General features: G+C 37.7%; 1 protein-coding gene across 3 annotated transcripts in view; it reads left to right on the forward strand.

Moving 5' to 3' along the window:
• Positions 1–14,048: 14,048 nt before the first annotated feature.
• The window catches only part of DTNA (dystrobrevin alpha), a 274,470-nt gene continuing 265,295 nt past the window's right edge, over positions 14,049–23,223 (forward strand). The window contains exon 1 of one of the 3 annotated variants that reach the window (XM_024764509.1): positions 14,049–14,259. The gene's annotated coding sequence lies outside the window, so the exon portion shown is untranslated. The remainder of the gene's footprint in view (positions 14,260–23,223) is intronic. The other 2 variants (XM_024764517.1, XM_024764501.1) reach the window with 2 other exon arrangements.

Consider the following 23,223-nt stretch of genomic DNA (forward strand, 5'->3'; position numbering starts at 1 on the left):
ACAATTGCTTTGAAGAGTTTTAATATGTAAGCTCTTTTATCTTCTCTAGCTAACCTTACTACATATTTGATAAATTTTTCAGAGGTTTGTAAGGAAGCATTTGCTTGAAGGCATATATGTCTTCAAAGCTTCCCATCCAAGTGGTCCCAAGTTCTGACCCTTTTATCATACTCAGTTCCTACTGACCATCATCCATGTCATCTCCAAGGATAGCGAGCAAATCTGTTATCTTCAAGCATCATTCTTTCAGATTCTGGACCTGATGATGCTTCTTATGTAGAGAATTTTCCAAACATACCTTTGCATTTTCAACTGTCCCTCCACCCCATGTTTACTGAGTTTACTTACTCTCTCTTTCCATCCTTTACCCCCATATGAAATAGTTTTAAACTTTCCTAAAGATTGGAATTTTATAGAAACTTTTCTACAATACTATCTATAGTTATGTTTTACTCTTCTGACATAAATTTTAAGGTTATTTTGGCTTAAGTCACTTGGGATTAGATGTGTTCCAATTTAAACTTCATTGGCTATATTGTATCCTTCTTGTAACATTAATGGTCACCCCATCATGTTCTGCATGTTTCCCCCATCTTTTCCTAGCAAGTCTATTTTAACCTTAATAAAAGGTAGGATCTATTCCATTTGTAAATATCTGCCTCCATACTTAGCATTTCAAATAACTTTGTTTCAAGTCTGGCCTCCAAAAAAGAGGTCTCCAGTGTTTCATATTCTTACTTAAAATGCTAGAGTCTGGGGCTTCCCTGCTGGCACCGTGGTTGAGAATCCACCTGCCGATGCAGGGGACACGGGTTCGTGCCCCAGTCCGGGAAGATCCCACATGCCGCGGAGGGGCTGGGCCTGTGAGCCATGGCCACTGAGCCTGCGTGTCTGGAGCCTGTGCTCTGCAACGGGAGAGGCCACAACAGAGAGAGGCCTGCGTACCGCAAAAAAAAAGAAAAAAAAGAAAATGCTAGAGTCTGTCATAAATTTTAACTTTTTCTTCATCTAGGACAGAAAACATTCTGTACAGCTCTTTGTTCCTATTAGCTTTTAGCTATAAGAAAACCCAGTGATACCTGCTCATACCATCATCTCACAGGGGAAAAATCTCAGAGTCCTGGACCTGGACTCACACTTGCAGATATAGTGCTCACAGCCTTGCACAGTGTCTACAAGATAAGCCTGCAGTAAAGCTGTGTGCCTGTTAGTGTGACTTCTGTGGGACCAGTGGCTGCTTCAGAGCCATAGACTACTACTGGTCACAACAGACTGCGGGGAGCCCAGAATATTCCACTCAGAACCAAGGCAACAATTGGCAATCAAGACAAACCATAGGGAGGGGGTCAAGGATGTGGACACCTTCCCTCTCACTATTGTCCCATGATGGAACACAAAAAAAGTAGTGATATTTGTATGACCTCCAAGGAAAATGGGTGAGGATGTTACTGACCCACCCCACCTGGAAGCCACAAAGGATAAGCAATCCATGTATTGTCACACCTGTGAATCTTCCACACTTGCTGGCTGTCTCCTGCCCATCTCATGTGCTAAGGCTCCTTTTTCTTTTTACCAGACATCTAAGCTTCAGTCCAAGAAATGCATCCTGCCTTGAACGATCTCCCCAGAATACACCCCACCCCCAGTTTATTGCTTGTCATTAATAGTGTGTGTGTGTGTATGTGTGTGTATGTGTTGGGCATTAGAAGGGGTTTTGCTTGGCTTCATATAGCAACTGTAGATTTGTCTTTTCTCCTTTTAATTCTATTTTTCCTTCATGTGTTTTGAAGCTCTTTTTTTATTTGTATGTCTTCTTGATGAATTCATCGGGTTTTTTTTACTGAAATCCCTCTTGATCTCTGATAATACACCTTGTCTTGGTGTCTAATGTGTCCAATGTGTTTTAATATAGGCACACCATCATTTTCTGGTATAAATTTTTGTATTCTTTTACTTTCAACCAATCTGTGTTTTTATACTTAAAGTGTATTTCTTTTAAAAAAGCATATAGTTTGGTCCTTCTTTTTTTACTCTGTTTGATAATGGAGTGTTTATTCCATTTATATTTAATGTAATGTTTGCTATCTTTAGGTTTAAGCCTACCATCTTGATATTTGTTTTCTCTTTGTCTCATCTGTTCTTTGTTCTTGAGTTCCTTATTTCTTGGCCTTCTTTTGACGTAACTAAATATTTTATCTCCTCTATTGATTTTTTAAACTGTATCTCAGTGGAATTTTTTTTCACTAGTTATTTCTTGAGATTTTAAAATATGTATCTTTAACTTATTCCCTACTTTCAAATAATATTTCTGAAAGAACAGTCTTAAGAACCTTATAAAAGTATAATTCCCTTTACTTGCTGTCCTTTTTCTTTTTATCATATATTTTATTTATTCATAGGTAATAAACACAAAATATATTAATTTTTGCTTTAGATAGTCATTAGTTTTTTTATGTCGATAATAGATAGATAGATAGATGATAATTTTTAAAAGGTCTTTGACACTTACCCAGATATTTATTCATTTATCCATTTTAGTGCTTTCCTTTTTGTAGATCCAGGCTTCCATGAGGAATAATTTCCTTTCACCTTGAAAAACTTCCTTTCTCATCTCTTGTTGTGTTTATTTTATAGAAATGAATTCTCTCAACTTTTGCCTGTCTTGTTTCACCCTCATACTGAAAGCTATTTTTGCTGAACAGAAAAGTCTATGTTAACAGGTGGTTTCCTTCAGCATTTTTCAGATGTTGCATTGTCTTATGGCATTCAATATTTTAGATGAAAAATCAGACATTATTTTCAAAGCTGTTCCTTGAATATGATGTCTTTTTTCTCTGGCTGCTTTTAAGATTTACTATTTACCTGTTTCTTAGCAGTTTAATTGTAAAATGCCTGAGTGTGTTTTTTTTTATTAGTTGGTTGTTTGGTTGGTTGTTTTCTTTGTTTGTTGTTACATTTATCCTACTTGGGTTTCACTTAGCTTTTTTCATACATGGATTGAATTCCTTCAATTTTTGACAATACTCACCTATGATTTCTTCAAATATTTCTTTTTCTCACATCCTTCTGGAGGTACAGTTACACTGTTAGACCATTGGATATTGTGTTACAGTCACAGATTTTCTATTCTGTTTTTTCCCTTTTGTTTCAATTTGGATGATTTTATTGACCTGTCTTAAATTTTACTGATCCTTTCTTCTGCTGGGTTCAGTCTACTATTCAGCCTACTGAATGGATTCTATATTTATGATACTGTAATTTTTATTTTTATAATTTCCATTTGGTTCTTCCTTATTGTACCCATATCTCTGCTGAAATTCTCCAACTGTTAAATGTGTGCTTCCCATTTTTCCATTATATCTTTTTAACATATTTAATACTTGTCTATTAAGTCCAACATCTGGGCTGTCTGTGGGTCTGCTTCTATTGCTTATTTTTAAATTTTCATTAGGGGTCACATTTTTCTGCTTCTTCACGTGTTCTACATTTTTTATTGTATAATTTTTTATATTGTATAGACTTTTTATATTGTATAGATTTTGTATAGGTATTGATAGATTTTTTAGAGATATTGTATAGATTTTTTATAGTGTTCTATATTTTTATTGTATATTGCCTTCATGGGTAAAAGATAGTAGTAAAATAATATTTAACCTCAGAAAAGGGCTCACTCCTTCTATCAATCAGGCTGCTAATATGTGTGTATGTGTTGGTGGTGTATGTTGTGTGCAGGGGACTGAATCAATCTAATATGTGCTAGATCTGAACCTGGGCTTTGCTACAGCTTTAGTTAAATCCCTACCTCAATAGGACCTTTCCTTTAGGTATACTGAGCTTGGCAATGCTCCGGAGATGTCTTCATGCCTAGCCTAACAGCCAACATTTCTGAACCACAGGAAATCTCTCCCTCCTGTACACTCCAGCTCCCAACTGTTCAGGCTTAATGACATCTTTCGCCTCCATGTTGCCATGACCCCCAGCCACTGGAGAGCTGCTGCAATGAACAGAGTGAAGACCTCATGCATCTTGAGGGGATCTTTGTCAGCTCTCCTGCCCTGCCCTAGCCTGTCTCAACTACCCACAAGCGCTCAGTGAAAGCCTGCAGGAAAGGGTTGGCAGTCAGATACAGATTCTCTCTGTGGTTGGAGTGCCTCAGGATTCTAATCTATGATACCAGGCCATTTGCACCTGTTAAAAGTTTGCTAACGGTTGGGCTGTTTGTCCTTACATGTCCCTACTCCCCCTTCCCATGTGATGAGGGTGTTCCTCCTCTCACCATGTCCCCAGGGGTGATAAAAGCTATAGAATTCTTCTCTCCAAGGAAGCGTTCATCTCATTTGGGAAATTAATTAATCTAGGTTTCTTTGGGTCTACAGTTCCTTGGTGGGTTATTTCATACCTTCTGCATTCACCTCCCCATGATACCCTCCAGCCACCCCTAAGTCTTTAAGGTCTGCATACCAGAAGTGAGCCCACCTTGGGAAGGCAGACCTGGAAGCAGTCTCAAGGCCTTTGGGACAGAGTCCCAAGTATCAGCACATGCTGAGAAGAGAGTTACTGGTTCTTTTTCTAATTCATCCCTCAGTGGGGAAAAACACAAGCAAAGGAGAACTAGAGCAGCAATTGTGAGGCCCAGGGCTGGGTCTTCTCTCCTCGCTTGACTGGGTCTGAGGGCAGTACTGATGAAAACATATTTAGTATTTTGTAAATAGGTGGGAAATCTTCATAGAGAGAGGACAAATATGGATGGAAAATGATGGATGCTAAGGATGACCTTTGACTCTTTGCCCATGGCCAACTCTTACAGCTGTAGAAATCATAGAATGTATACATCCTCTTTCCAAGAGTAGAAGGTAGCTTCAATGTTGATGAGATACTCTTAAAGAAATAGGGAACAGTATATCTTCTAGAAAGCTAATATCTCCAGATTGACGTATTATAAGGAGCAGAACTAATGGGTTAAATGAATCAAGACAAAGCTTGCCTCAAATAATAAGATACACGAACTTGGCCCACATGAGAATGACTATGACAACTTAAAAGGGAAATTACTTCATTGTCAGATTTACATTGCCTTCCAATCGAAAGCAAGCACAAAATGACTGCTGTGATAAATTTAAGATAATTTACTTGTCTTGATTGGGTTATGAGTTAACTGATAGTTTAGGTAGAACTTCAGTTACAAAAGAATTTATTTTCATTTTTTAAGCTACATAGTTTTTACATATGAAGGAATTATCTATAAGTATATGTGTTCTATATTTAATTCCACAGATATATAATGAAAGTTTTAATGTAAGGGACTACAACAAACTTCAGAATTAAAAGATAACTTTATTTTAATTAAATGTTATTTTTCATTATGTCTGATATAGATAATTGTATACTTTGCTGGGATTTAGCTGTCATTTTAGCATTGGACATGTTTGTAGAAAAGTATGAAATATTATGTTGCCTCCCCACATACATGCACAATTGCTGGATTTGTTGGGATCATTTTGGAGAGAGGTTGGAGAATTTGTTTCCTTTTTAAAGCAATGCTGAAGAGTGAAGGCAGAGAATTACAGTTAATATGGTGAATGGAACACATACTTAATTCCACCCTCTCCCTCCCAAAGAAATCCTCTAATGACAGTAAACAAAAAATACTCACTAGAATAGAGAAAACAGGAGAGCCTACAACACAGGGAGCTATTGACATAGTATTTGGAAAATGGAAAGGGAATGGCTGAGCGGTACTTGATTTAGCTGAGCAGAGATGTGGAAAGCCAGGTGCCTGAAGAGGAGATGCCTACGCAGATGGAAATGGAGACTCCCTAGAACGCTGGAAAGGCTCAAGGACTAGAGGTCTGTTGAAGCCAGAGGTGAGAAGTGGAGCTGAAAGCAGAACTTGGTTGAAAGTCTTAAAAAGAGTAGCTGGACTCTCAAATCGCCTCTTCTACCCTGTGCAGCCTGGCAACTACCTCTCCCTCACCTTGCAGGAGACATGGCGGGAGGGGGCCTTATTCTCTGGAGTAACTTAATTAGGTTACAAACAGCAATATTGGAAACAGTGGCAGGTGGGGGTGAGGTGTAACACTGAAATCTGGTGGATTAAGTGGAAATCTCCATGCTGAATAGTGGTGAACTTCCCTCAATTTCAAGCCTTTTCACCCAGCTTTGCTTCCGGGACACTGGCAACTGAGCTTGTCCCTCCTAGATAGGACACTGGAGGGGGGCTTCTCTAGAGGATCTGACTACACAAGGGGGCAGAAACCTAGTTACCCTTGAGGATGTTTCAGTGAAGGCTCAGCTTTGTCTAATCACTTTATGGTAATGTCGTAACGCCCATAACACAACGGCTGGGTGGATATCAAGGGAATACCAGATGTGGGGAATGTCTCTAACATAAAAGAGACCAAAACACACGAACAAACAAAGAAGAAATTGAAGCAAAGATTGCAGGGAAAAGATGAAAGCTTTTTAAAAAACCTGAAATGTATATAGGTTTTGATAACAGAAAAGAAATTGTGTCCATGAAACAAAACGTGGTGTTATAAAAACAATTAGAGACAAATAGAATTCTTAGAAATTAAACATATGTTAGCAGAAATAGAATATTCAACAGAAGAGAGATGAGGAATTATTCCAGAGAGGAGGTGGTAGAAAGATGAATATAAAAGATAATAAAATTAAGGGGTCAGTCTAAGGGGTCCAACATCCGACTAAAAGGAGTTTAGTTTCAGAATGAAAGAATAGGGGAAATAGAGCTCAGAAATTGCTTTAAAATAAAATTTCCCCAGGAATTGGAGGAGATGAGTAAAATTTCCTTGAGTTTCAAACACAGTCAATGGTGCAGGGACAGGTGGTGGTGGAAATGGGGGACCATACCAAAGTATACTGTCATGGGATATTAGAACACCAGGGATAAAGAAGAAATAATACTTGGACGATGGAACAGAATGACTTGTAAATAACAGCACTAGAACTACATGACAGTGGAGAAATTCCTTGAAATTTCTGAGGGAAAAGTATTTCTAAACAATGAATTCTGTAGTCAAGCTATTGATTAATGGAAGAAGAGAATAAGGATATTTTCATGCATTCAGTTTCTCCAAAACTTAATTTGTCCTGAGCATCTTTCTCAGGAAGCTGCTGGAGTTTATGCTCCCTCTAGTCACCCATCCGGGAGTCCATCAAGAAGGTGAGAACAAAGAACCCAGCAAAGGGACTCAATACCGAAGAGAAGCAAAAGCCAGTCCCACGATGACAGCTCAGAAGCACTATTGCTACAAAAAGGACCAGGGTGGGGGAGGGGGTAGACGGCACGCAGAAAAAATAGTTGATATGTTTGTCTGTATTAAGAGGAATGTTACATGTCTATTGGAGAGTTTGAGAAAAATGTAATGATAGGCAGATAGAAAATTAAGCAAACAAAAATATGACACAACCACCAGTGTCAGGAAAAAGAAAACTGTGTAAAAGAAAGGAAATGGACTCATATATCCCATGTGGTTTACATGTGAATAATATATACATAGCCAAAATAATGTAATCACTGATAAGTGCTTCCCCTGAAATTGTTGTGTAATTAAATTGTGAGGATTAAGGAAAGTGTGTGTGTGTGTGTGTGTGTAAATGAGAATGACTCAGGGAGGGAAAGAGGGAGAGAGAGGTTGGGAGCACGCATGCTGGAGAAGGTGTACATAAGAACTAAATTCTTATTTTCCACAGTAGGAGGACAATAGATAATATTGACATTTGAAAATTTTTTTAAAAATAGGAGTACAAGAGCGTCATTTAAGAATATAGACTGATCGTCATAATTACCAGTTACGAGTTGATGGTCATTGTCTCTGGGATTCTAAGGTGAGGAGGGATGGGATTGGGATGGCACATTCTTTTAAGCTCTATTATTCTACATGGCTTTAAAAAATATGTGCATATTTTTAAAAAGTATATTACCGTTATACTTTTAAAATAAACTGAATGCAATGAATTCTAGTGCTCAAATGTTTTCAAGCTAAGCTTCCCAGATTCCTGGAGGTTTCCACAGGGACTGCTTAAGGAAGAGGCAGGGCCCCAGGTTTCACACCTGAGGTTCTGCTAAAGGAGCTATGCCTTGTCATTATTAAGTTTCGGTGAACTATTTCCTTTGAACAAAGGGCGCCCTAGTGAAACAACACCAACAAACAAATTTGAAAAGCAGCGACGAGTCACATGCTCACAAAACTCTCCCAAATAAGTAAGTTGGGTGCAATAACCACCAGACTCCGTCCACCTTGCCTATCACCTGTCATTTTCTTTTACCACATACAATAGAAGTGTCCTATTTCCAACTCTTGATAAATCTCAAGAGGCTTGGAGTAGAACCAATATGGATTATACATGTGATTATGAAAATGTGCACAGATTTGAAGTGATGACATTAAATACATTTTCAAGGCATCGGGTATGGCACATACTGCCAGAGCTCACGTAGGTGGTATCATAAGGTGTATCTCTCTGTCCCTAGGATGAGGTTGGATATTCTCGTTTGGCCTAGTGATGGTGATATATTTATGATTGTGCTTCAATTAGGGTTGATTAAAAAAGGAAAAGGAAAAATACCCCTACCCCAGCTTAAAGGAAAAGGTACAAATAAAATCTGTATTTCTAATATCAAAGATAATCCATATCTTTTGTAAATGTGGAGTGTTGATTGTTTCCTGGGCTATAGAGCTTCTCAAAAAAAAAAAAATCCTTAACTCAGTGAGTTTAATTTGGGGAAAGATCAAATGCTGAAACACATACTCCTGAGAAAGTTATTCTCTCATCAACCAATATCTACCTATCTCTCTCTTCCCCTCCCACCACCCCTGCCACTTACAATTTGAAATGTTGTACCTCTTCTGTGGGCTTCCATTATTTCTCAGTCTAAAATAACTAAAAGCTTCTTTGAAAAGTACATATAATTTTTATAAGGTTTATATAAAATACAATATAAAATATATTCATTTAATATATTTTATATATTCTTATTTCACATGTATATCTCATTTGATGTTGACAACAACTCTTTGAAATCTGTATGATTGTTCTCATTGTGGAGATGAGGAAATAGTGGCCGTTGGCATTTGACCCCTCCCAAGTTGCATGGCTAATGGGGGAAATGCAAGAAGAAATCTACATTTTCTGATTATCATTCTACTTGGGCCAAACACCTGTTAATTAATAAAAAGACTAATCTTTATCAAAAGCATACACATAACATAAAAAAATTCCAGCTTACGTGTATAGGATGATTAACTAGTCCTGGTTTTCCTGAGACTTTCCTGATTTTATCACTGAAAATCCTGCATCCGGGAAATCCCTTAGTTCCATTCAAACCGGGATGGTTGGTCACTTTACATGCAGTGCTCAGCCTAAGAGGCTATAATAGCTACCTTTTATGGGAACTGAGAGTGATACAGGAAATGAAATGCAAGGAGAGGAAAGAGATCGAGATAGTTTATTTAGACAAGGGTGAAGATAATTTCTTACTCATATCAAAGAAAATCAATTTTAGCAACCACAGCAATAGGACAAAACAATTACTGAAATTTTTCAAAAATGTTCATGTAAATAAATATGTCTGTAGCTTCAAGATCCATGTCAGTATCCAAAAGACACACAAATATGACACTACTAGATATTGAACAATAAAGTGTTCCATGAGAAGAAATCAAAAAACACACAGCCACATGTCCTAAGGCCAAACTACCTAATCCTCCCATTTAAACCTTGCTGTCCTCAAAGTCTGCCCCATTCAAAGGTGCTGCTGCTCCCCAGTCTGGCTTACAGTTTGGTCCCTGCTTCTGCTGTACCAGATTCTGTTCACCCATCCCTTCCCTGTTCTCACTGGTGCCTTTAAGATCACTCTTTCTTGGGTATTTCTCTTGATGCCCTTTCTTCACATCAACCTAAGCCCCTTTAAGCTTCTTCTGTGTCTCTTTCCACATTGGAGTGCCTCCCCATTTCCTGTCCACTCCCCTCCCAACCCACCTGCCACACAAGAGACCCTGAGAAGAGAAATAGAGATGCCTCTCCAAGGACAAGGAGGAGAGAGAAGGAATGAGGAAGGGCTGCCATTATCTTTATTTGAATATTTTGGCTGTGTGTGTGGGCCTGTGTGTGGACCCGTAAATCATTTAGATAGGATTCCTTCTGGCCTTTATCTTTCCTTCTAGTGCCCACAGGTGTTCTAATATAGTTGAAATCATGGGGCATATGCATTTATATGCTAAGCGTTAACCCATGTCTTTCTGTTGTCATCAAAACTACCATTGTTCCCAGTTATTTTCCACCAAATATGATATTATAATTAGTAAATTTATACATATGGCCCTTTCCATAATTAGGGCTATTTTCATATCATAGGCATTCAAAATGAGTGCCCAATTTCATCTAATTTTGAAATTGATCAGCATTTAAGAAGATTATATGTAGTATGCTGCTGTTTTAAATCCCTTCCATATCTGTTGTTAGAGCCCCTATATATATAGTTTTTCTACTTTTTTCTTGGGCAGTGTCTATTGTAATTACTTTTCAAACAACTACTACTTGGATTTATTATTTTTTTCCTCAGGGGAAAAAACCCCCACAATTTATCCCCCTCCCCCACAAAAAAAAAACTCACTTTTGTATAATGAGTGTCTTAGTCCATTCAGGCCGCTATGACAATATACCATAGACCGGGTGGCTTACAAACAACTGAAATAAGCAACAGAAATTTATTTCTCTCAGTCTGAAGACTGGAAGTCCAAAATCAAGATGCCAGCAGATTTGGTGTCTTATGAGGGCTTGCTTCCTGGCTCATAGAGGCCCATCTTTTTGCTGTGTCCTCTCCTGGTGGAAGGGACAAAGAAGCTCTCTGGGGTCTCTTTTATAAGGGCACTAATCCCATTCATGAGGGCTCCACCCTCAAGACCTGAGCACCTCCCAAAGGCCCCACCTCCTGATACCATCACATGAGAGATTGGGTTTCAACATACGAATTTTGTGGGACACAAATATTCCGTCTATAGCAAATAGTGTATTTTTTAAAAATAATAATATGTAAAAGACAAAATCATCCACAAAACTATCAGCATGAGAATACAGCCTATGCCAGTGTCTTAAGGACGCCAGGGAGGAAAAAATAACAGGGATCATTTGCTTTTCATTGCCCAGATTTTTCATACAGAAGATGCCCACCTCCCAGATCAGCTAAAACCTGAGTTTTAACACCTTGTTCACCCCTCAAGGAGACTGCTACCAGCATTTGCCATCCATAGAACAGTGCTAAGACAGTCTATTTCTGGAGAATGGAGCGGAGATTAACTGCTTGTTCATGATAAATCAAGGGTATTTGATTTGCTTGTTACATGCCCAGTTTTCTTTGGAAGCAAGCCCTGGAAGCTATTTTTTCTGATCAAATCCTAACTCTCATGTTAGTGCTTGTGAAAGAGAAAAATAACATTTACTCATGATAAAGACAGAGTTCTAGCCATTATAAATCTTATCAACTGCCACATGAAGGTTAGGGGGAGAAAAAAAAGAAAAACAAATTCCCATGTGCTCACTCAACCTTGGGTTGGGACTCATGCTGCCTCTACTGTTGCACACTGTTCTGGAATTTCTGTGATTTAAACAGCTGAAAATATAAAAGGAGATAAATTTGGGAACCTAAGGAGATGTTTTCTTGTTGAATGTTGTACTGTAAGGAATGGCCAGTAACATTTCAATAAAGAAAATTGTTATAGTTTACTAGTTAATATGAATTATTAGGAGGGCCTAATATTTTCTTTATTTCTCTTAGAAGCCAGCAAGATAAATAGAAATAAACTTAGCAGAATTTGCCATGTTGGTGTTTAGAGCCTTTCACTCACACAGACACAAAATGTATAATAATCTTTTCTTTTTTTTTTTTGCTCCTATAAATGTGCTCGGTGCCTAATATACCTTCCATATAATCTTTTGGTTAATGGCTTGAAAAGAGATATAATTCCCCCCACCCCATTATCTAATTTAGTAAGCCAACGTATAACAATTTTCCATAGGTTAAAATATACACTTTCACACAAGCAATTGTTTGCTTGTTTCAACAAACATTTCTTGGGTGTCGGTTGTGCTAAGGTTCACTCAAAGGTACAGCATAAGTGAATAGTGTGGCCGAATGTGAAACAGATGACCTGCTGCCAACTCTGTCCACTCTTAGCTCACACGTGTTTTGACACCATCCATTAGCCTTGGGGAGAAGTGTTTTGATAGAGGGGGGAAGAAACACAAAGACAGGGATTTGTGCTCTCTGGGTGAGTGGTTATTTCTATTTATTTCTGAAGTTATTTGGATGTCTTTATCAGCATTACATACAGCTTGAAATTTCCCTAAAATAATCAGCTTGGGAATAAGAATAAAGAAAGTTTCTTCCTCCTCTCCCTCCTTCTTTCAATCTTTTTTGTTTTTTTTAAAGGACATCTAGTAACAGGCTGAGGAGTGAGCAGGTTGGTAGGATCAGTCTATATGGGGCATCAAGATATCACCAAAATAAATTAGTCAGAGGATGCCAATTAACCAAGTGTTCACTCACAGTTCCCTAAAATGGTCTTGTTCAGATGTGGTAAAAGACCACCTAGAACAGAACATTTAAAACCAACCACAAGCAAAGAGAAAGGTTTCTTTTTGGGAGTCAACCTTTGCCGTTGGGTGTTTTCGAGATGTCTGTACAAGTTGCTAGGGGCAGCTGCGGCCACAGCACCACCCTGAGCCCAGCCAGCTGACATTCACCGGGAGCTGGCAGAGACAGCCAGATGAGATCTGGAAACCCCAGAATGCCTGGGGTTGTGGTTTCTCTGATGCCGAAATTATGAATCCTCTATCAGGCCTTTCAAGAAGTTGTCTGGTCCATAACATTGCACATAATACACTCACTATTTTGAACAGGGTGAGGTAAATTGTTTTCAGCAGCAGCAGACCTTTTGATCCCAGTGACCACAAAATAAATATTAAATACAATTTTAGTAGTGATTTAAAGGGTCTCCACATTATTCATTCTTGTCAGATCCTGTTTGAGAAAAGGTACTTTTTCCCCTCATTTCCATTGACTCAGTTTTTCTTTGTTCAGACATGTGTGTGTGAGTGTGGGGTGTAGGAGAGTATTGTACATGGCCAGCCCCACGCAGTCCTCACCAAAGTTTACAAGACAGTCCTGGAAAAGAAGACTTGACAGGGAGATAGGAGTGTTTCTTGCACCCTCTCCTCCTGCTGTCTGCAGTATAAAATATAGGACAGGTGAAAGCAGTTTCTTCACAATTCCTATGAGCAAGGTTTTCTCTCACAGAAAATCCACAGATGGAATAGTTGCCCTTCAGAATACCGTCAAGCATTCAGCATAACCATCGCTTCCTCTAATGGGTCCCAACTCATTTACTAATAAGGAAATTCAGCTCTTAACAACAAATTTGCCATTTCCCTTTTCTACTGCATCCATAGCCATTTGGGGTAAAATTATAGGTGAATATTCAAACATAGACGCTATGCAACAACAAAAATATTTGTCATGCTCCCAAATATTTGCCCCGTTTCTCCTCAAAGTTAAGGGGGAAAAAATCCAGAAAACTTACTTGTTTGTATTATGTATACCTGGGAAGTTTTTCATGCCGAGTAACAGAACACAACTTGAGCTGCCTTGCTTTCTGCTTCCAGGAATGCCAATCAGAGAACATTCTTTTTCAGACAGCCAAGTTTGGAAGTCAGTTGGTTTCTGGTAGGAGGTAGGGGGAGGGGATGGCAGTGGGAAAAGCACCGTGAGTCCTCCGGCTGATATTCAGTTTCCATGTGTTTCCGTAATAGCCATCAATGAAAGCATCTTTTACCCACGTGGAGACAGGTAAAAAGACAGCTGAGTAAATCAGTATTAGATGTAGCAACGGAAGCTCAGGCAGAGCATGGAGGGGGTTGGAGAGGGTGGAGGGGGTGGAGGGAGGGCTTTTGACAGCCTGCCATTGGTGAGCTTACCAAAGGCATCTGCCAGTGGGACTTCAGTGGAATGTGAAACCAACTCATTTTCAAGTTAAAGATAGACACAGTATACACCAGGATCTAGAAGCTGGATTTTAACCTTGTGTCTCTCCCTAGAATTTCAGAGAGTCCTGTTGTGATCTCTGTTGTAATTAGCCATTCGGTTAAGGTTTATTCTTTATATGAATGTGCTAAGAATTCATATATGTTCTGGATGTACTGGAATTAAAAGGATTTAAGAGATCATGTACATACTCTAGGGTAAGTGCAAAGATGTTGCTTCTCTGGGAAGGTTAATGTTGCATTTTTCTTTTTATTTGTGTGAATGAAAAAGTGATCAGGGAGATTTTCCAGTGTTGTAACTTTGTTACCTTTCTTGAGATATTTGGGGTTTTACATTTTGTGAAGTAGAAAGAAACAAAGTATTTCAGCTTAGTTTTGAAGATGACCTTGCACTACTAACTTCAGTTTGGCTTTACCTTTACTTACTTTTCCCTCTATTAACTCCTTAAACACCCTGCATTTCTTGAATTACAACGTCAGTAGTTAAACATGTCACAACACCGACTAAATGTTATTCCGTCCATGATGCCATTGGTGGTGACTGTATTCTTGTGAGATGGAGTTATTTCCCTTGCTTGGCACTATGGCATTTTTTAATTTAAAAAAGGAAAAAAGAAAACAATAATAAAAGTAGCGGGGGAAGGTGGTAGAAAGTGCATAAGGAGCCGTTGGAAGATATTCTGTTTCTTTTTTTTTTTTAAAAAAAAAAGATGAGAAAAATAGGCAATTTTCCATTGAAGAGAACAATTTATTAATAGAAGTTATTTTTTTGGTGTTGCCTCATTAATTCCAAGCAGGTTCTCGTCCTCCAAAAAAGCTGATATTTGCTAAGTGAATAGAGGCGTTCTGATTCTACAGAGCTTGAGAGTGGAGGAGGGGGAGAGTTGTCTGATTTGCTGCTGCCTTGCTATGTGCTGAGGATTTCAAAACTTTTTTAGTTAAAAGAAAGAATGACAAACCTTAGTCCTCTTCAAGTTTTTGACCATGTATAGGTTTTGTTTCTTGTTTTGTCCAGTGACCTCTCGGCTCTCTTAGAGACAGCTTTTCCAAACTTGCACAGCATTCCTTCTGAATAAATACTGTCCATAATAGTCACAGAGTACATGGTATGAATTGGAAATTCTACTTTATATGGGGAAAATAAATGTGCTGATGTGCTTATTACAGAGCGTGGGGCTGAACAGTTGTTGCACGTAACTGGCCGGGTTTTGTTCTGTCAAGTCAACCAGATTCTAATGAACTAAGTTGGCTGAACTAGGTACGAACAATGAATGATAATATGGATCTTTCACTCAACGTTGATCAGAATAAATAATAATACCACGTTACTCTTCTAAAATGAAAAATGAACATAATGAACATGATACTGATAGAGTCACTTAATTTTACAGTTCTGTTAGATCACGGTTAACCTTCCCTAATATCTATAATTAACCCATTAAGTTGTGAAAGTTGCAGTTAATTTTCACTTCTCTGCAAGTGGATGGCACGTTTGTATATTTTCCCTGGTGACATTGGATGCCTGTCCCCCTTGCTTTACCTGGCTGTGTCCTGAATTGTTGACAAGAGGAGGGAGCCTGGCAGGAATCATAGGTGTCTCCAAGAAATTTGTGAGAGCATGCATCACACACACCAGGACACGCACAAACACTTACATGTAAACTTACCTTTTACTTAACTAATGTATTTCTGATTGAATTATACATACAAATAAAATTATATTAGTATGGGGCTTTGTTTTTGTTTTCAGTGTGTCAAAAGAAAACCAAAAAAGGATACAACATTTAAAAATTTTTAAATATAAGAATTTTAGACGTTATGCGGCCAGATCGCGTTGACCGGAGAAGGGGCCGATGCATATCTCTCTGCTGCTGTGATGTCCCTGCTGACATCGTCAAGCTTGGATTTTATTTCTTTGAACATAGGGAGTGTAGTTGTTTTATAATATACATCTTCTAATTCTAATATCTCAAGAGTTACCAAGATTTGTTTCTATTATTATTGCTCCTGTCAGTTTTCAGTCTTGTTTTCTTGGATATCTTTGACTATCTGCTGGAAATTATTTTTAAAATTACTTGTAGGGATAAGTTGAGACCTAGTGGTGATGATGGTCTCCTCCAGAGAGGACTTGGGTTTGCTTCTGCCAGGGCCCCTGGATCGGACCAGAATCACCTTAATCAAAGGTGATTAATCAAGGCACCCCTGTGCAAGAAGTAAGGCTACAAATTTGTGTGAGGAACGGTTGATTTGGTGTTCACATCTACCCTGAGGGAAGATATGACCTTTTGAGGTCCCAGGTGAAAGCTGGGTTAGTTTATTAAAGCCCTCACCTGAGGACCGTGGGCTTTGATGTTCCACCGACACCCATAAGGCTGCCCAGCATGAAGCTGGTTTCTCAGACCTTTTGTTCCTGATACTCAGATACCCAAGAGCAAAAGCTTTCAAAAATTAGTGTCTTTATCTGAGTTCTGGTCTTCTCTTGAATGTTCCTGTCTTCACCGTCTTATTAGCTCTTTGCTGTTTTTACATTTTAAATGTTTTCGATTACCTCAATGAGAGTGTTGAGTCCAAATGATCTCATGACTGTTACCAGAAATGGAAAGTCACACTTCTGCTTTTATAGTCATTTTTTTTAAAGACTCCTCATTCTAGAGAAGGTACCAGGCAGTCTGCTGATATCATTGATAATTCCAGGTCATTTTTCTGATTTGGGGTTTTAGTTGTGGCCTGATATGTTGAGGCTTTTGTGGAGAACTTTGCAAATGCAAATTTCCGATTGGAAGAATTCATATGTTCCAACCTGCTTTGAGCTGTGAACAGTACTTAATGGTCCTTTTATTTGTCCTTAGCTGGCCCCTTTTCTTAGTAATCTCTGTAGTCTCTCAAGCCACCCCTACTGCCATCACTCTCAGCTGTTGACCTTGACTCTTCACGCTATCCCTTGGCCTATATCCAGCATCACCACATTTCACAAATGATCGTAAATAAATTCCTTCCTTTCCCTTCTCTCTGCTCTGTTTCAGGTGCTCATCACCTCCCTTGGATATAGTATGGCTCCCGGTTGTTCTGCCTTTAGGCTCCATCCCCAGCAGCACATCTCCCATGCTGGGACCAATACACCCGTCTTCTAAAAGTCCTAGACATGAATGGATTTCCCCCCCTACTTAAAAATCTCTTGTGGTTCACCATTCCCTTCAAAATGCATTCCTTAGTATGTCTTGGTATGTCAGAAAGCCTCAACCTGTTTCTCTAATATCACCTCTGCTACTTCACTGGTTATCACCAGCACTTTAATCACACATCAATATTCTTGTTGCCTCCAGAATATTCCATACATGAACATACGTCTGTACTAGTCTACCTACTAGTTTGTTGGAGTTTTTTGCCCAGAATGCTCATTGTTTACCTCCTTTGTGGGCAAATCTTACTTCTCCTTCAAGGTTGATCTCATAAGTCACTTTCACTGTCCTGGCAGGCACTGTATCTTACTCATTTTTGTATTCTCAGTTACTGACACATAGAAACCATTCAATACATGTTTAAGGAATGAACAAATGACTATTTCGAGGAAGTTTTCCCTCAACAGTTCCTTTCTTACTTTATTCTTTTTCCTCCTAAACATCATTATTCTTTTGACCTTAGACTCCTTGTCTAGAACAGTGATCATTCATAGTTCTTGATGTCAAGTAGACTCCATTAAAAATGTTTGTTTGGTTATTGTTGTTTTGGTAAGGGGATGTTATCTATTTTCATTTTTGCCAAATGAGACTGTATACCTTGATTGTGGTGACAAAAGAGATGATAGACGTGTAAGTACGATAAATTAGTTGTATGTTCATAATAAAAAAGAAAGTCATAGAGTTGGAAAACAGACATGTTTCAACAAATCTAGCCCAGAATACTGAATGGCACAAATGGAAAAAGTCATGTGACACAACTAAATTAAAATCATCTCATTGCATACAGCCTGAACCTGAACCATCAGAAAACACTGGGTTATTTTCAGATCACAGCGTGTGCTAGAAGGAAAGAAGTTGCTTGTTTATGTGATATGATGATATTGTGACCCCAAATCTTAAAGTTGGTTAAAATTCTTCCCTAAAAATTTTACGGCCTTAAAGTGCAGTATTAATCATTTTGCTATGGTAAGTTAACAAAACTACATTTACTTATTATAAATTGAATGTAGTTGGTAGGACTCAGAGGAAGAGAAAATATAGCTTATTAATTCTAAGGGTGTTTAACCGATTTCATATTCCTCAGATCATTTATAAATTTTTCACACACTTATTGTATGCCTGTAATATGTCAGCTCCTGAGATTTAGAAAAATAAGAAACTTGGTTTCTATTTTTTCTTATATAGGGCTCTTTAACCTCCACAAAGACAAAAACCCTAATATGGACAGGGTCAAAACTTATCTTAAAATTTGTTTGAGTCTAATCAAATGTTCAAAGTCAATATTTAGATGAGAACCCAGATTTCTCCATCACAAAATATGAAAATATAATATTATTGAACTTTTTTTGCTTCATCAATGAAAGAAATTAAGACTACATCTTGAAAACTGGCAGATTTTAAATTGTAACCTCCAAGTAGCTGAGCTAATTTGTCTTATTAATTTAATAAATCCCTATCAAGCTCCTACCTTGTGCCTTAACTGTGCTTGTCTTAGACAATGAAATTATTTACTTAGCCCCCCTTCACTGGACACTGACACCAGAGTATGTTGTGTTAAAACAATGGGTGTAGTTTACAAATTGCTTTATATTATTCTCTCATTTATATTCTTAATTTATTTGCACTAATCTCCACTTGTTAAAAAAGTCCCTTTGCCTTTCCTCAACAATTTGTGTTTTTCTCTCAGAAAGCTAAGTTTTAAGAGTTTGGGGATTGCTTTTATTCTTAAAAATCTCATATTTTGCAGATATTTTATTATAGAATATTTTAAAGAGACCTAAACAAATTCTCAAAAAAAAAAAAAAAGCTAAATAGAAAATGTATCCTTATCGCATAGGAAACTGTGTTGTATCTTAACATAAAATAAAAGTGCATTTATTTGCAGAAATAAAGCTGGATTCTGCATTCTTGCAAAATATATATGGCATAAGGATGACTCAGAGACACCCTGAGTCATGAAAGCTTCGTAAAGCTCCATGTATTTTAAAGAGAGCAATAGAGTTATTTTTATTACTTTTCCTTTTTAGTCTCATTTTACTTTTGTACCCCCATTCCTATGTAATGTGGTAGCACACAGATTTATGAGTACTGAAAAAATGAATTCACTGAATTAATCATAGTTCAAGAATACAGATGCCTTTATTAATTTTATTAAAAGATGTAGGCTAATTTTGAATGAGATTTATCTTCTCATGCGTTGAATTTTTAGTCTTAGATGGTTCATTACTACACATTTGTAGAAACATTTACTCATCAAAAGATGTTTTTAACACCTCAGGTGAGTGTAACAATTCTCGTCTAAAATGCATCCAGTGTTTCGTACTATTTTGTGGGTAAGAGACATATGTTGTTATTTTCTTTTATATATGGTAAAACTAAGATGCACACATATGAGGTGCTCCAGATATACTATACGTGGTTTCCCAAGGTAACACACAACCTCTAAATCTCAGTGGCTTATAGAAACCAAGGTTTCCTTCCCACTCACGAAAATTATTCGTCAGGGGTTGGCTAAAGACCCTACTCCATATTGCTGCTTTTACCAGGAAATGACCCATGTTCCTTATGCTCACATTTCCTTGGCCAAAGCATGCCGTGTGGTCACACCTAACTTCAGCTGGGCAAGTAATACAATCCTACCACTTGCCAAAAAAGAGAAAAAACTGGAATATTTATGAAGAGATCCAGTGAATTCCACATGCATGGATGATAGGCAGTCCTAAACCCCCAGTAGACCAAAAGGTCTAAATTTAAACTCTTATATACCAGTGAACAGTTTTTGGTCCATACTTGGTAACACGTAGGCAGCTACCTGCGGTCCGATGCTAACGTCTCTTGTCAGTTTTTATACTTTGAGGCCCACTGAGAGTTTTTTGGGTCTCTAAATCGTCACCGTTTCTGGAGTGTCTGTGACCTTTCCTGTCACAGCTTCTCTGGTGCTTTGGAGTCCTAGCATTTTACCTGTCCTCACACTTAATCTCTCAGGGAGTTCTGCCTTTGGAGAGTTCTGGGAAGGAAAAAGAGCCTCTGATAGGGCAATTTCTATAGAATGTAGAGAGTCAGTGTGCAATGCTAGTACTTTCCCATCTCTAAGAACTGATCATGTGTAGCAGAGAAATGGAGAAAAAGTAATTGAATGTAATTCTAATCCCCAGCACCCACTTTTTCCAGGAGGCAAAAGAAAAAGACTAGGATGAGGGAAAATGCCACAGAGGAATGGTGATCTGTATTATACATTAGAAATGCATAGTTTTGAATAACATTTGTATCCCTCTGCTACTCTACTTTTTGCTTTGCATTTAGTTTTAAGCATTAACAAGGTAAAACTGGGGAATTCAGAGATGAATGAGGCACCTAAAAGTTGAAAAAATTATTAAGCCAATATTTTAAGTTTTGTTTGGATTTTAATTTATATCAGGCAATCCAATTTATGTTCTCAGGAGTGATGATTCTAGGAGATGCTATATGGAAGAAAAAGAAAAACAGATGAGGATCTTAGGTCAGATGAATTTGGGAAATGCTGTATACCATATTGCTCTCTTGGAGATTTATGTGACCTTTGCATTAAGGGCTCTTAAAGTTTTACACTAAAGAGACATGCTTGATTTTCTTTAACCGAGTGTTTCTCAAGCTAATTTGAATATATGTATATTTATGTGTGTGTGCGTATATGTATATATATATATACACATATATATAATTTGAATATATACAAACACATATCAACATTATTTATATATGAATATATCATTTTTAACACATACTTTAATATATTTGGTAAATTCTGGATAACTCACCCCTAGTTCATTGTATTAATAATTACAAATGTGATAGTGTGGTAGCTTATATAATACTTTGAGAACATAAACCTGAGAATTATAAAGACTTTAAAAGATTTCCTTACCTTTGGGTACTTTGTATTCTCTTTATAAATGACATTGCTTTTAAACACCAGCAGAAATCAAATCTTAAACTGATGGTGCCTCCAATAATATTTGTTTAACTTTACTCAGGCATATCATTTATGATATAGCCACTTATAAGGAGCCTAGCCATATTCAGCAGAACCCAGAACTCAAAAGGGATTTGCTTTATCTTACCCATGTTATTCAAAACTCTAAAACTGTTATTCCATTCTAGAATATGTTCATACATTTATAATTTATTAGACTCGGTTATCTTTTCTTTATGAAGACCGTGTGGAAAGGAAACTTCAACATCTGTCTCTTGACTTTTTTTTTTTTGTTCACCTCCTTTAAATTCAAAATGTTTAAACCTTAAAAAGGAAAAAGAAACTGTTGCGTTTCAAAAGATGCTCTACTAAATTTATTATCTATGGGAATTTTTCTGTGCAAGAATAAGGGTAATAGACTAACAAGAGCAAAATGTCCATCTTTTGCTTTAGAATGTTTGTTATATTCAGTTAAGTGCTGTGACCACTTAAAATGAACCGATGGTTCCATGAACTTTTATACCGCCAGCAGCTCTATTCAAAGAAAATCCTAGATATTTGGTTCACTTACAAGTATCAGGGTGTTTAGGTGTGACACGTAGCCTGTGTCCTTTTATCACCTTGTCCACCCTGGTAATGTTATTCTGCTTTTCATTTATTTGCATCTCCTCCCTCGATTTTAAGAGTATGAGATAAATCAATACATTTTTCAGAAAGAAAATTATTATACCTTCTTTCTGTTCCATAAAAAGAGAAATCATTCAATCAAAAGTGTAGACAGCATAAATTCTTAGCAAACGTTTTTCCTCTGACTGATTTTTGTTTATATTTTTCCTTGGGGTTATAATAAGATTCAAAAACTGTAATGATGTCAGCAACACCTCTAAAATTCCACTGAAAGAGAAGCTGAAGATTTTTTCTCAGCACTGCAGGGCTGCTCCTTTGGAACTCTATGAGTAACCACACAACAGAACCTTACCTTTACCTCATTTGCCAAATTATGAAGTCAATTATATCTGCATTCTGAACTTGCTTAGCACCCAAACATTTATAATGCTGTAAATATGCTGTGTAACCATTTGCCATACACCAGAACATAAATCTAAGTTACTTAGATTTACAGTATTGTAATCTCTCCTTAAAAATGACATGAGGGAAGTGTTTAACTTAATGAGGCAGAGGATCCTGGTGTGTAAGTTACATTGTATTTTTCATTGCACAAGGGTAAATTATTGCTTCAGTCTCCTATATGGTACCCCAGTGGCCTCAAATACACAATGTAGCTTCCAGAAATGCCTGCTTTTGTCTTAGGCAATAACTTACTCCACTAGAGTGTGCTGAGAATTACCCATAACATTTCTTGCAGTAGGCTGAATTTCTTGAAAGTCACTCACAGATACTAACTGAATTTGACTTAAAAATTTTTTTTAACATAGGGACATTGACTAACATGGTAAGTCTGCATACATTAATATACAAAAGGGAAAACGAGCATTTACTTTCTGTCTAAAACTAGAAAACAAGCAAAAAAATTCTGAGTAAGAGATGAAATTATAGGACATAAAATTTTTTCTTAGCATTTTAACCCTGATGTTGCTAACTTTTTAAATAAATAAGCACAGGCCTTTGAAGGGTGGTCCATAAAGATTTACGACTATAATAATTAAATACGTAGTTACATATTTGCAAAAAAAAAATCCTAATCCTGTATGGAACACCAAATTTATGAATCTAAATGTGGGGGGAGTTTTTTTGGTTTTGGTTTTGGTGTTTTTTGCGGTACGCTGGCCTCCCACTGTTGTGGCCTCTCCCGTTGCGGAGCACAGGCTCCGGACGCACAGGCTCAGCGGCCATGGCTCACGGGCCCAGCAGCTCCGCGGCATGTGGGATCCTCCCGGACCGGGGCACGAACCCGTGTCCCCTGCATGGGCAGGCGGACTCCCAACCACTGTGCCACCAGGGAAGCCCTGGGGGGAGTTTTTTAAACAGGCTTTACTTTCTGATAAAATAATATAGGAATTTAATTAAAAC

This window comes from Neophocaena asiaeorientalis, unplaced genomic scaffold (assembly GCF_003031525.2).
Source record: "Neophocaena asiaeorientalis asiaeorientalis breed wild unplaced genomic scaffold, Neophocaena_asiaeorientalis_V1.1 scaffold210, whole genome shotgun sequence".
NCBI classification, from domain to species: Eukaryota; Metazoa; Chordata; class Mammalia; order Artiodactyla; family Phocoenidae; genus Neophocaena; species Neophocaena asiaeorientalis.